Source organism: Dermacentor variabilis, chromosome 6, assembly GCF_050947875.1.
Source record: "Dermacentor variabilis isolate Ectoservices chromosome 6, ASM5094787v1, whole genome shotgun sequence".
Classification (NCBI taxonomy): Eukaryota; Metazoa; Arthropoda; class Arachnida; order Ixodida; family Ixodidae; genus Dermacentor; species Dermacentor variabilis.
The window spans coordinates 163,187,732-163,199,826 of NC_134573.1; positions in this window are offsets into that span (position 1 = coordinate 163,187,732).

The window sequence follows — 12,095 nt, forward strand, 5'->3', positions numbered from 1 at the left end:
TTTCGGGATGGCAACCAATTCTGAAATTTTAGCGAACTCCATGGGAACGCCCCATCTAATCTCGAGCAGGCGGGAAACAAATACGCCGGAGTAAACTTCTTGTAAAATTACTAAAAGCTGGAGACCGTTGATGAAACATATTACGTGACTCTTTCACTGATTCAGATCACGCCTACAGATTTCATCAGCTCAAGCCACTGATAAATTCAGAGGGATTTCTTGTGGCAGTGAATTTGGCACTGTTTCTCTTCTTTTTCTATTACACAGGGTATCTTTGTTTACTTTGACTATATTATCTCTCCAAATAGGATATCCCTTGCATGGCTAGTTTAACAGTGAGTCATTCACGCGTGGCTAATCTCGATCGGCGGAAAGTGGTTGGCCTTAAAACAAGAAAGTAGGAGAAGTTTTCCTTCGCTGGCACTTCGCCATCGTACGATGGGTAGTGTAGTTACTTCCCCCACTTGTAGTTAAAAAGGCACACAAATAAAATGTATCACATGCCTTGTAGTCCGACGTATAGACTGTAGAAACCAGTCTACCAGCTAGAGTTGTGGACTATTTCACACACATTTCATAAGTAGTCACTTTAAACGAATGAGGTAAAGAACGTGTTTGCGCAGAATTTTGCAATACGACACAAAATAGCATGGCACATCATCAAAGTGTGAGCGGCGCGCACTCTCATAACTTAGCCGTCACGCATTTTACGCTGACGTGTCAGGCAGCGTGCTCCACCGCCGCAATCCCGTAGATCACGAGACGCCCCACATGGTACTTTGCTCCCCGCAAGACACCCTTGAGTAAACACGAGGAAAGACTCTTCGCACCGATGCCCTGCCATGGTTCCGGGGACTGTAAGAAGAGACCCACAAGTAGACACGGGGGTTCGAGCGAGGCGAGAGAGAAGAGCCGGAGGCCAGCCGAATCAGAGAGACGGCACGGAGGAGACGAACGAGAGACGCGGCCGAGGAAGGCAGCAACACGCTTCACGCCGACGCTCTGCAGATAATAAACAGTTTTCATTTGAGCAATAATCCAGCCTTTTTCATTTGCTGTCAAAAGGAAATATAATATCCCCGATGAGTAGTAAACGGTGAGTAACAACGAGAATACGCTGAGCTAATATAAATAATAAAAATATAAACAAGCAATAGTGCACTATACACAAATACAATAACACTATCTCACATGGATGTCACTGTGACACTGTAGCGTGGACCACAGGGTTTACGTAAGTTGAGTTGGAAACCAAAGTTGCACGGAAGGATACGCACGAAAGATCGTGGTTACATTCGCCGCCCTGATATACGCAAAACCATACTCGCAGTCTCAGCCGAGCTTCCGGGCATATACCGGTGACCATGGTGATCAAGCACGTCCTGCATGTTGGGCGCCGCAGAGGCTGTCATTACTCTGGTCAAACGGATTAAACAAAACTTTCTGAACAGCTATAAGCAGGCGCGCACATATGCGCCCCTATCGTGTTTGGTTCAGGCGTTGTGTGTCGCATAGCTCTGCCATCGATCCTCTGAAGTAGAACATGCCAGGCCTGCGCCGAGACTTCCTAAAGTTGCGTTCAAATGCCATCTGCCTTTTCATGGATCATTTTCCCGCGAAATTTGAACTGCACACTGCATGACGAATTTCCTGATTTCGTACATAGCTATGTCGAAATCGATGCCAACCTCCGGATTCCTACTAAATGGAAGCGCGCATATTAGGAATCACTATCTTTAGACCTATATTAAACGCTGCTAAGGATGACAGCAGAGGAAAACATGCTAACCTCAGTACTGCTGTTATGTGCTCATGCCTTGAATAGTGGTCAGCTTCAGGTAAACAACTGCAAACAAGTGGCTAATAAATAGGTATCAGATAGTTATACAATTAATTAGTTACCATAGGGACCGAGGTTAGGCCCACTCCAGCAATGTGGGGGTCAGCGAGCGAAACACCTGAGGAACGTTCGGACCAATAGCAGGAGCAGAAGCAGCTGTTTTTTCTTCTTCTTCTAACCTCGACCGCTCGCAGCACGAGGCACGAGACATGCGCGCCGAAGCGTGCCATATAAAAAGGCGGCCGAAAAAGATGACAATGGCTGCTAGAGTTGGTATCAGCCACTTAACTGGTGTCTGACAGCGCTTACATCGAATTCTATAAAGACGGCATCGCGCGAATAGCGAAGACCGGCGGATTATGAAGCGATGTGCCGCATTCATTCACCGAGCTGATGTTTTGCGCACGCGCAACACCTCAGAACGTACGGCACTGCCATGCGGTTGGATCACGTGGTGTTAGGGTGCGCGCGCGCGCGCGCGCGCTATGACTCTTTCGTGACGAGGAACACCGAGCGCTCGTTGAAGTATGCGGACGTTCCAAGCTGGCGCCACGAAGACTCGATCGTTCTCCGTCGCTGCGGGCCCTGATGCTCGCGCAAGAACACGTAAACACTCAAGGATCGCGCACATAACTCGGTGAGGGTCTCTTATGTCTTCCTCCTCCACGTCTTCCATCGAAGCATGAACACCCATCATTCATTTCCGGGCATCCTGTCGCTCGCGCACCGAAAACAAGCAGCTTCATTTCTCTCGCTTTCTCTCGGGCTTTCTCGTGTGGTTTGTGTATATATACACAGCGCGCGGAATGCCTAAATCGAGGGTCACGAGAGAGCCCTCGCCCTCATTGCGCGGCGCTGCTGATGGCGTGCTGTTGTCCAGAGACTTCACGATTGAGAGCCTCTTGCCACGCCTCCATAAAGCTGCAGAACGTCGTTTCAGTTTACCAGGACCGTGTTTTTCTTCCGGTAGGGCTCCAGTGGCGGCAGAAGTAGCCGCCGCTGCACATATTCAGCAGGGCATGCAGCTCAGATGCCGGCAAGTGCTGCTCGCCCACTCACTTCTCAGTTTCCTATGCACTCCTGACGCTGGTGCCGACGTCTATGTACATATCTGGTGATTTGCTGCGGAGGTCGCAGGAGCGCTTCTCCCACAGGGACGCTTCCAGATCGCTTTTGCGCGCCCAGCAAAAGCAAGATAAAACAAAGGAAGAATATATAGCTAGAGAGAGACAGAGAGAGACGAAAGAAAGGAGAAAGGCGAGGAGGTCAACCAGAACACAGTCCAATTTTCTACCCTACATAGTGGGAAGTAAAAAGATAAAAAAAAACGAGATATACCACAGGATAGCAGTGAAGAGTATCAATCTCTTATTATAATGTATCGCTTGTTTTGTAATCATAGTTCTAATTATTTGCTCCTTCCCATCGTTGTGTTTTACTCTTTCTTCCTTGTGTTTCCCGCCACATCCCTTATCGTACTCCATTACTGGGGGAAAGAATAACAGAAATCGTTTCTCTTGTGCGCTCTCTACCTGTTGTAGCTTAGTTGGTTCTTTGTTAAAAAAGCATTCAGTCTATTGCACGTAATTTCACTGCTGCCCCCCTCCCCTTATGTGATGCCCTGTAAAGGATCCTTAAGGGCAAATAGATGATGATGATTATGATGATGATTATGATGATGATGATGATGATGATGATGATGATGATGATGATGATGATGATGATGATGATGATGATGATGATGATAACAACAGTCGGTGCTAAAGTCGTCTGAGCTGATTTGTTGTCCTTGAGAACTGTACCCTTCTAACAATTCCTTAAGAAATATAGGTCCGTATTCCAATTTCTATTTTCTCCCTAGGACTGTCGTCAATGAGTGTTAGATGGAAGAAAAATTCACGAACAAGAAATGGAGGTGCTGTGGTAGCGACCAGCAGATCAGCTGCTCCAATTTCAAATAAAGAGAAACGTATTCTTAGTGTGAACGAAAAAGAAAGTATTGAAATTTTTTACTTCTCTAATTACATACACACATACATGAAGATAGACCCCTGTTCTCAATCATCAAAACATAATGCATCACATCAAAAGCGCCGGGTCGTGTCAAACTTCGGAATACTTTTTCGTAAGAGCTCGATCTTATCCTCGCTGTCCCGTTGATCCTGCACGATTATGACTTCGTGCATACATCGAGACTCAGGCGCAGAAGAAGCGCTTTTCGAAATCCGTTTAATAAGTGCTGTTGTCTCTTTAGTGCAGAAATAAATAGGCTTTCTCTCAGTAGAAGACCATATGCTTCGTACGTATGCAGCTCTTCGAGATTCAACATAAGCTCCAAACTTAAGCTGCCTTTTCCGGGTAGTACCCTCGGGGAAAGGGTGGTCCGAAATACGAACGAGAACGACAGAAAAATCTATATTTAAGGCAGCACCCAAGCTTTCACATTAGACTGTCCTTCGGCAGTTCGACAAGCATAATCTCAACTTTGAGTGAGACCATTCCCTTCCTCATCGTGATTTGTGTTCAGCGTACCAAAAGCGATCACTTCAGGCTAGCGATTGTTTGGGCATGTGCCTCTGACTAAAGAAAAATTAATAAGAGAGAGAGACAGAAGAGAGAGAGAGAGAAATGTGGCAGCACCGTCACTTTCTTTTAACGCATTTAGTTGGCGCCCGGTCGGGATTTGTTTCCTGTATATTGAGAGCCTCCTCCAATTATAATATCTATTCAAACTTACCACAAAATTAAAATCAAATCACTACGAGAGCGCAAATTCGATTTTTGTTCGTTATTCCCTCGCTGTGTAACTCTCTTCAATTTCTAAATTGGCCACGGCTGTGCCTTCAATGGGATCTGTATTCCTAAGTAAAATAAAATTACGATGATATGATCTAATACACACGCAGTGAATGAGTAAGCCAATAAGTCAATCATTGTGTCAGTCATAATGCTGCGCTAAAGAATCAGACGTAGCCTAATTTTGGTCCCGGCAAAAAAAGAGACACGTCATATACAGAGAAATAAAATACAGCTTTTAAATGCTGTAATGTGAACTGATCAACTGTGACTGGCGACAGCTAATAAGTGCTACAATAAACGCGCCTTGTATGGTCATATATGGAGCTCGTTTGGAAAGTAGCGGCAGCGCAAAACTTCATTCGTGAAAGAAAAAACAGTTAATTATCTACACTTCAGAGCTCTTTACACAGCCTATTCAGTCCAACGTTCTTCTGTTATTTGCCCGCCCACCAGCCAAAGAATAGCGACAAATGGAAGACCATCCCATTGACATAGAAAGTTTCCGTGCTCCAATACAATATCGCGGTCGGCGTTGCTGGGTCATAGAGCATGCGAGTGTGCAAATAGCACTGCAGTTGGGTCACAAGGACAAAGACGTGCTCGTCATCTTTCCCGTTCTTCGACGCTTCTTTATCTTTTTCGATTCACAATACATTGGAAGTATTTAGGATATGGGATATCACCGCCCAATCATTGATGAAGCCTCAACGAGGACATGGCTTTATAGGCCAGAACCGTGCTGGTCGGGTACATGGACGATGCCTGGAGATGTGGCAGAACTTGCGCTCAAGAAACTAGGAGGCAGTTTGGGAGCCTGGAAGGGAATCGCCCCGCGACCGCGGTGCGGTGCACAGCACGAACTCACTTCCTGCATCTGCGTACGCCCGGCACGAACAGCGATTAAATGCGCGCCGGAGGCTGTCATCTTGTAAACAGGTTATCGCTTGTCGCGGAGGAGAGCGCGAGGGGATTGCCTGGCCTTGAAAAAATACACACACCCCCTCCGCCAATCCTTTAAAGACGGCTTCTATCGCTCCATTACCACCACATCGTCCTTCTTCCTTCTCTGCACACTGTCAAATCACTTTTCTTTTGCTGTGACTCCCGCTCATCCGGGCATGCATTGTCAACGCTGAGGCTCAACCCGAAGACAGTGCCGCAGCTCAAGTACAAAGGCGAGATAGAACTACTGACGCCCTCCAAGAGGAGGCTAGGGATCTACAAAACATGCAGAAAGAAAGAGCAGTGACATCTTGACGCCCTCATCAATTACTTCCTTTCCGTCCACAGCAATTAGCCTCGAAGAACTGGCAGATTCAGTGCATGATTGGCCAGTTATGGTTTTCATTAAATAGACCTCGTGCACTTAGATTCCAGCAACATTGGGCTCAGTTCAGCGGAGAACACACAAACCGAGTTAGTATTCGCACAGCTGTTTCTCAACTTGCGTCTCATAACATTCTGACAGCTATTTGCCGAAGTCAAAATGCCATTAATAGCGTGTGCAGGTTAATGAAATAAAGGAGCCGATGGACGAGATGGTGGACAGCAAGACACGTACATCGGTTAAATTTCAGCCACTCGTTTGCATTATAATCTATAGATTACAGTTCCTTTCGTGTGTTTTATATTGTTTATCCTAGCGAAAATGTACGTTTTTCTTGGCTCTTCAATGAGAGTGAGGTGTAACACACTTGATATATTTGTCTTGTATGTACATAGCACTTCTCTTTTTCAGTTGTTTCCACGCAGACTCAGCATTCCTGCACTTCCAAATACAAGGTGTGTTCAGTACAACTATATGAATTATTCTATTCTTATCTGTTGCCGGCATTAAGACCATTGATCACGTAATCAGTGACATATTACAAGTATTTTTCTGCGAAGATGAGAGAAAACTGGGTGAGAACAGATGCGGCCTTGGAAACTCATCAGCTAGCGTTGTAATGAAACCCACGGGAGTTCACGTACCGTCGTTTTACTCTTTGACCCTGCATTATGATTTCGCACCACCAAACTTCAGCAGTTGGGGACCGAACTCGTGCAAACTGCGGCAGCGTACAGCTTAATTGGCACCCAACACTCTAATATCGCGCAACTTGCGCACCGGGCAGTTTCTGCGGGGTTTCAGCCTGCGCGACGTAGCCTCGGAGAGCAGTGGAGCCTGTGCATGTATCTTGGGGCAACAGCAGGATATACGATCACACCACACAGCTGGTGCACGATTCAGCCGTCGTTCTGAGCGAAGCTTTCAGCGCTGAGGTCATTGTTGGCGTTCCTGTCCCAAACAGCGCTTTTTTGTCTTTGGTGCCAGCCAGGCACGAATCGTCATGCCAATGTCGTTGTATATTCATCGTCATGCTAACTTCGTCTTAGTCATGCCATCCTCATCAGTCGTGCCGCAACGAGAGCTGGGCTGGTTTATGCACCGCACTCATCGTCCCGCGAAACCAATCGCGATGCTGGCGTATCCTTGGTGCGATGCTTCGTACCAAAGTGCCACGCTCCCCAGCGCCGTCAACCGCTGTGGCTCGCCACATTACTGCGGCATAAGTTGCTGAACTACTAGAGGATAATCTAAGCGCTCCAGCCCAATCGCTTGCTCTTTCTCACCCTTCAGCATTAGCTCCACCACCACATAGAATGTGCGAGCTTTCTGCAGCTTCGCGTTATTTCAAGTATTAAAGAGGAGATCCGTGTTTTGTGCGGCGCTCACTTTACCATCGGCGTACTCACTCACGTTCTGCAGAGCCGCAAACGCCGTTCTGCCCCGGGTTGCGACGGCATAACATATCAAATGTAAAGTAATCTTGACGGCTCCCAACTCCGTCGACTCCTCGAAGAGTACAATGCAGTTTGGCGTTCCGGAGTCTTGTCACCTTCATGGAAGGAAGTCATCGTAGTCTCTCTACTAAAAGAACAGGCAAACCTGCTTCCCAACTCTCCTCCTACCGGCCGGTTTTTCTCACATCAGCCGCGGAAAAAGCGTTTGAAGCCATGGCCCTCCATCGTCTAAGAAGGATTGCTTCCGCCTTGGTCTTCCTCCTGAACTTAGTGGCTTTCGACGACATCGAGCGACAGATGACTCCCTCGCTGATGTTATCTCTACCCTCGAAGTCGCCAAGCATTGCGGAGAAGCGGAAGTATCTTGTTCTTGACGTTCAAAGCGCTTTTGACTCTCTACAGCATACCACAATCACCGAGGCGCTTCGCGCCATGAGTGTCTGCGACCGCCTTTCATCTTATGTTACCGATTTTCTAAATAGCCACTCTTTTCGTGTTCGAGTAGGTGGATCCCTAAGTACAGCTCATCCCGTTTACACAGCTGTTCCCCAGGGCAGCGTACTCAGCCCTTTTCTTTTTAATCTGGCAATCGCCCGCATCAGGGACTTCATTCCCCATGCCTTCCCTTACGAAGTTCGCATCGCAGTTTACGCTGACGACCTAGCCTTGTTCGCCAGTGTACCCATCTCACGCGGTAGGCAAGTTCGTCAAAGCCTTCAACGCGCCATCAATGCGGTTGATATTTGGTCTGGGCTCAACCTATCACCCACCAGAACTGAGGCCCAACTCGTACACCTTCACTTTGGGGAGCGCTATCATGCTCCTCTACGGTGGTGCGCTAAAGTGTGCTACCTTGACGTCCTTATAGACCATCGACTGAGTTTCGAAGCAGCTGTAGCCGCTCTCCGCAAGGGCGCCATCAAAGTTGCTAATGCCGCGAGCTGCCTCCTAGCTCGAGGCCGTGGGTGTTCTCCGCAACTTGTCCTCAGGGTTTATAACACAGTTGCCTCCTCAAGAATCCTTTACGGTCTCCCTTCAGCCTCCCTCAAACCTGCCCAGCGGGAAACACTTGACACGCAACACAGAACAGCCATTCGCCAGTCTTTTCGTCATCCCGCGCTCCTCACAAATAGGGCCCACTCTAGCGGAAGCCAATGCCTTCCCCTTCTCACTCAGATCTCAATGGCGCGCCCCAAATAACATCGAGCGTCTCAGCGTCTCCAACGCACCCCACAGGGGCGGAAGCTCGTCACTCGCTTACACTCTTTCCCCCACACTGGTATGGGACGGCGCGCAGCTGACTTTCCCTCACTTGTGAAATTCGCCCCCGACTGTGGCTGGCTTCCTGGGACTCCACATCGTCACCGCCCGCTTGTCATCTGTACCACAATACCGTGATGTAAAAGTAAGCGTCACCCACCCACTTGCGCAATCCTCCAGGAAATTGCCGCTACCTTCGAAGAACGAGTAGGAGGCCGAGTGCTCGTTTTAACCGACGGCTCCGTTCTCAATGATGGCTCCTCAACCGCAGGCTGTGTTATCCCAGAACTCTCAGTTCAGAAAATTTGCCGCCTCCACTACAGTTCCTCAAGCGTCGCCCAACTTGCCGCGCTTAAACTGACTGCCGATCTACTCCTCGAACACCTACCCCCAGCTGTCGCTATAATCACCTATTTTGGCGCGGCATTACTCACAGTCGCCAAAGAGGAGCGGGGTCCACTCATCCCTTTGAAGTTCGAATGCGCACAACAAATGAGCTGCGATCTCGTTCTCGAATTGGTTCCCTCTCACGTCGGAATCGATGGTAATAAACAAACTGATAACCTCGCCAAAGAGGCACATTCTCATAATACTCTCTGTAGCAACGTTGTCTGCCCCTTTGACACAGCACGCCAACTAATATCCGATGCAATCAGGATTAAACGCCCTGACAATCGAATCACCTCCGGCGTTCCCCCTCGGCCGCTACCAAACTAGGGACTCTCCCGGGCTGATTGGGCCCTAGTGCTCCGTCTCCGCATTTGCTGTGTCAGAACTGCAGAATGAACATCTCAATATTCAGGCACTCTCAGTTCCGTCTGCTAGAATTGCACCAATGGAGTTGATAAAACACTGAAACACATGCTACTCGACTGCGCTTGTCACAGTTCAGCTCAGGGAACCGCTGATCGCCTCATACCAACGCCTAGGACTTCCCGCCGGCCGTTTTCAGGTTTTCCTTTATCCAAGTGGATTTTCATGCTTCCTCAAACGAACCTTTGTTGCTCTAATTGAGTTCTTTGAAACCACTAACTTTATACGCGGCTATAAGCCCCGTTCCAACTTCTACTTTTTGACGGCCTTACGCTCGACTTCCTCTTTCCCTTACATTCTCTAAACTCTCTTTCATTCCCCTTTTTCTTTCCCCATGAAGTATTGTTGAGTTGACCTCCTAATCGAGATACAGTTACAGTACTGCACTTATATCTTTTTTTGTTTCCCAACTTAAAAGTCATTTAATACTACTCGCGACGTAACTGCTGCCGTAGTAAATGAGTTTGCAGACGAAGGAACAGTTGGAGTCTGCTTATTTATTTCTCCCTTCACCTTTCATCCTAACCACCTTCCTTATGCAGAGTAGGCAACCGAGCGTGACCCCTGTTAAGCTCTCCTCACTTTTATTTCTCGTGGAACGCTCCTTTTGTTCGTAGGATTAAAGAGGAGACCGTAGTAATGTCACCAATCGCCTCAAGCTCGAATAATGGGGTTTCCCTCCGTGCGCCTCACATGCCGCGTCATTCGGCATCACCGAACAGCTCACCTTGAAAAGCAAATTACAAAAATAATCCGTAACGCGATGCCTTTGCGTCTGCGGAACGTCCAACGCGCGTTTACCTCTGCTGGTATATGGACGAGCGTCTCTATAATTCAGCCGAGAGGTAACCTTCCACTCCCTTTACTCTTTCTAGCTGTGAATTCCACGACACCAACAGGTAGCAGCATTCGTCTTTGTGGGCCAGAAACGCATTGAGACGCAAACAGTCGAGAAGGCAACCGAATAAGCCCTGAATACGCGTTCGTTTGGAATCTGTCACTCGTGTGCGTCGAAACGGGACTGATTTTCCGCGCATTGATTAGAATTCGGAACTTGTCCTCCGCGGAAGCGTTCGTCACTGGCACAGAAGCTTTCATCAGTGCGCAGCGCCATGTATCCCTCCAGTTTTGGATACAGCTCATTGCTTGTTCTCTTTCTTTTTTGCAACTGAACTGTTTTCCACTGTACAGACAACATGCTACACGTTGTACCGTCGTTTATTAAGGAGAATGGATGGTATTAACCCCTTCCGTACGTTGGACGAGCTGGGTTCGTCCACCAGTAGCTGATAAAGATGGACTCTTTGCAGCAGTTGCAGTTGCGTCCACGTCAATTCGTTCTTTTTGTGTCCGTGTTCCTTGAGTTCTGCTGCTACATGCAATCCTCGAGCTAGGCTCTTTTCGGTACTTTTCATTTTCCAGCAATGGCATCGACGAGATAGTTTCGTCTCAGTGCTTTGTCGCCCATCTGATAGATGGCAGCACACAATCCGTGGGTCAGCGCCTGCAGGAGCCTGTTTAGCTTGCAGAGGAAGCAAAAATAGTTGGAAATTGGGGTCATTAAATATGGCGCTGCAGGCAGCTCGAGCTTCAGTGACTTCTTCGCGAAAAAGAAAAAGCTGATTTCGGTGATGAATCGTATGACTAAAAAGATTAAGTGTACTCTCCTTCGAATTAAAAAGACACTAAGATTCTCGATGTTCTCAGCTCGTCTTCTGAGACCGTCGCTTGTGGTGATTTTGACGTCGTAAAGCAATGGTGTGCACTCAACGTAAACAAAACCCCTACATGGCGGCATCGCTTCCAGTTTTTGGTATCTCTAGTTAAGACGCTTGACGTGGAGGATACAGGTGACCCATTGTAGCACTTAGCAGGCGAAGCTTGAGTTTCATGCTCTCTTTACACGCCTTACGCGCAGTACATGGTATAGTGTCGTTAAGCTTCAGTTTTGCAATAATGGTTGAGATTTATTTTAATTTAATTATGGTGTTTTACATTCCCAAACCCCTACCTGATGAGGCACGCCGTAGTGGAGGACTCCGGAATAATCTGGACCAGCTGAAGTTCTTTCTTTAAGGTGCACCTAAATTTAAGTACATGGATGTTTCCCTATTTCGCCCCCATAGAAATGCAGGCGCAGTGGCCGGGATTCGATCCCGCGACCTCATGCTTAGCAGCCCAGCACCATAGCCACTGAGCAAACAGGGCGGGTTCGTTGATAAATAAGCACTTAAAACTTTGTCTCTAGTGTTTTTCATTAAAATTTCCCCATAAATAACTTCGGCATTTTTGAGCAAAACTCGGGATAATATCATGACACGCAAGGCTAACCCCTTCCGTGCCCCGATATTGTATTATAGTCTGTTGCTTTTTGTTACTCGCAGGCGAAGGAAATTAAAATAAAGCAAGAATGAACAAGTTAATATCTGAAAGACATCGCCGCCTAGATCACTCTTCCCTTGTTTTTATAAGTTGTGAGAGACAGCTGAAAGATTTTATAGTTGCAAGTTTCACATGATGTCATTGCTGAATATGTTTATATAACTCGTGTTGTCAATGTCTGGGAGGTCCTAATTTAGTTTCTAACTACGGGACCGCC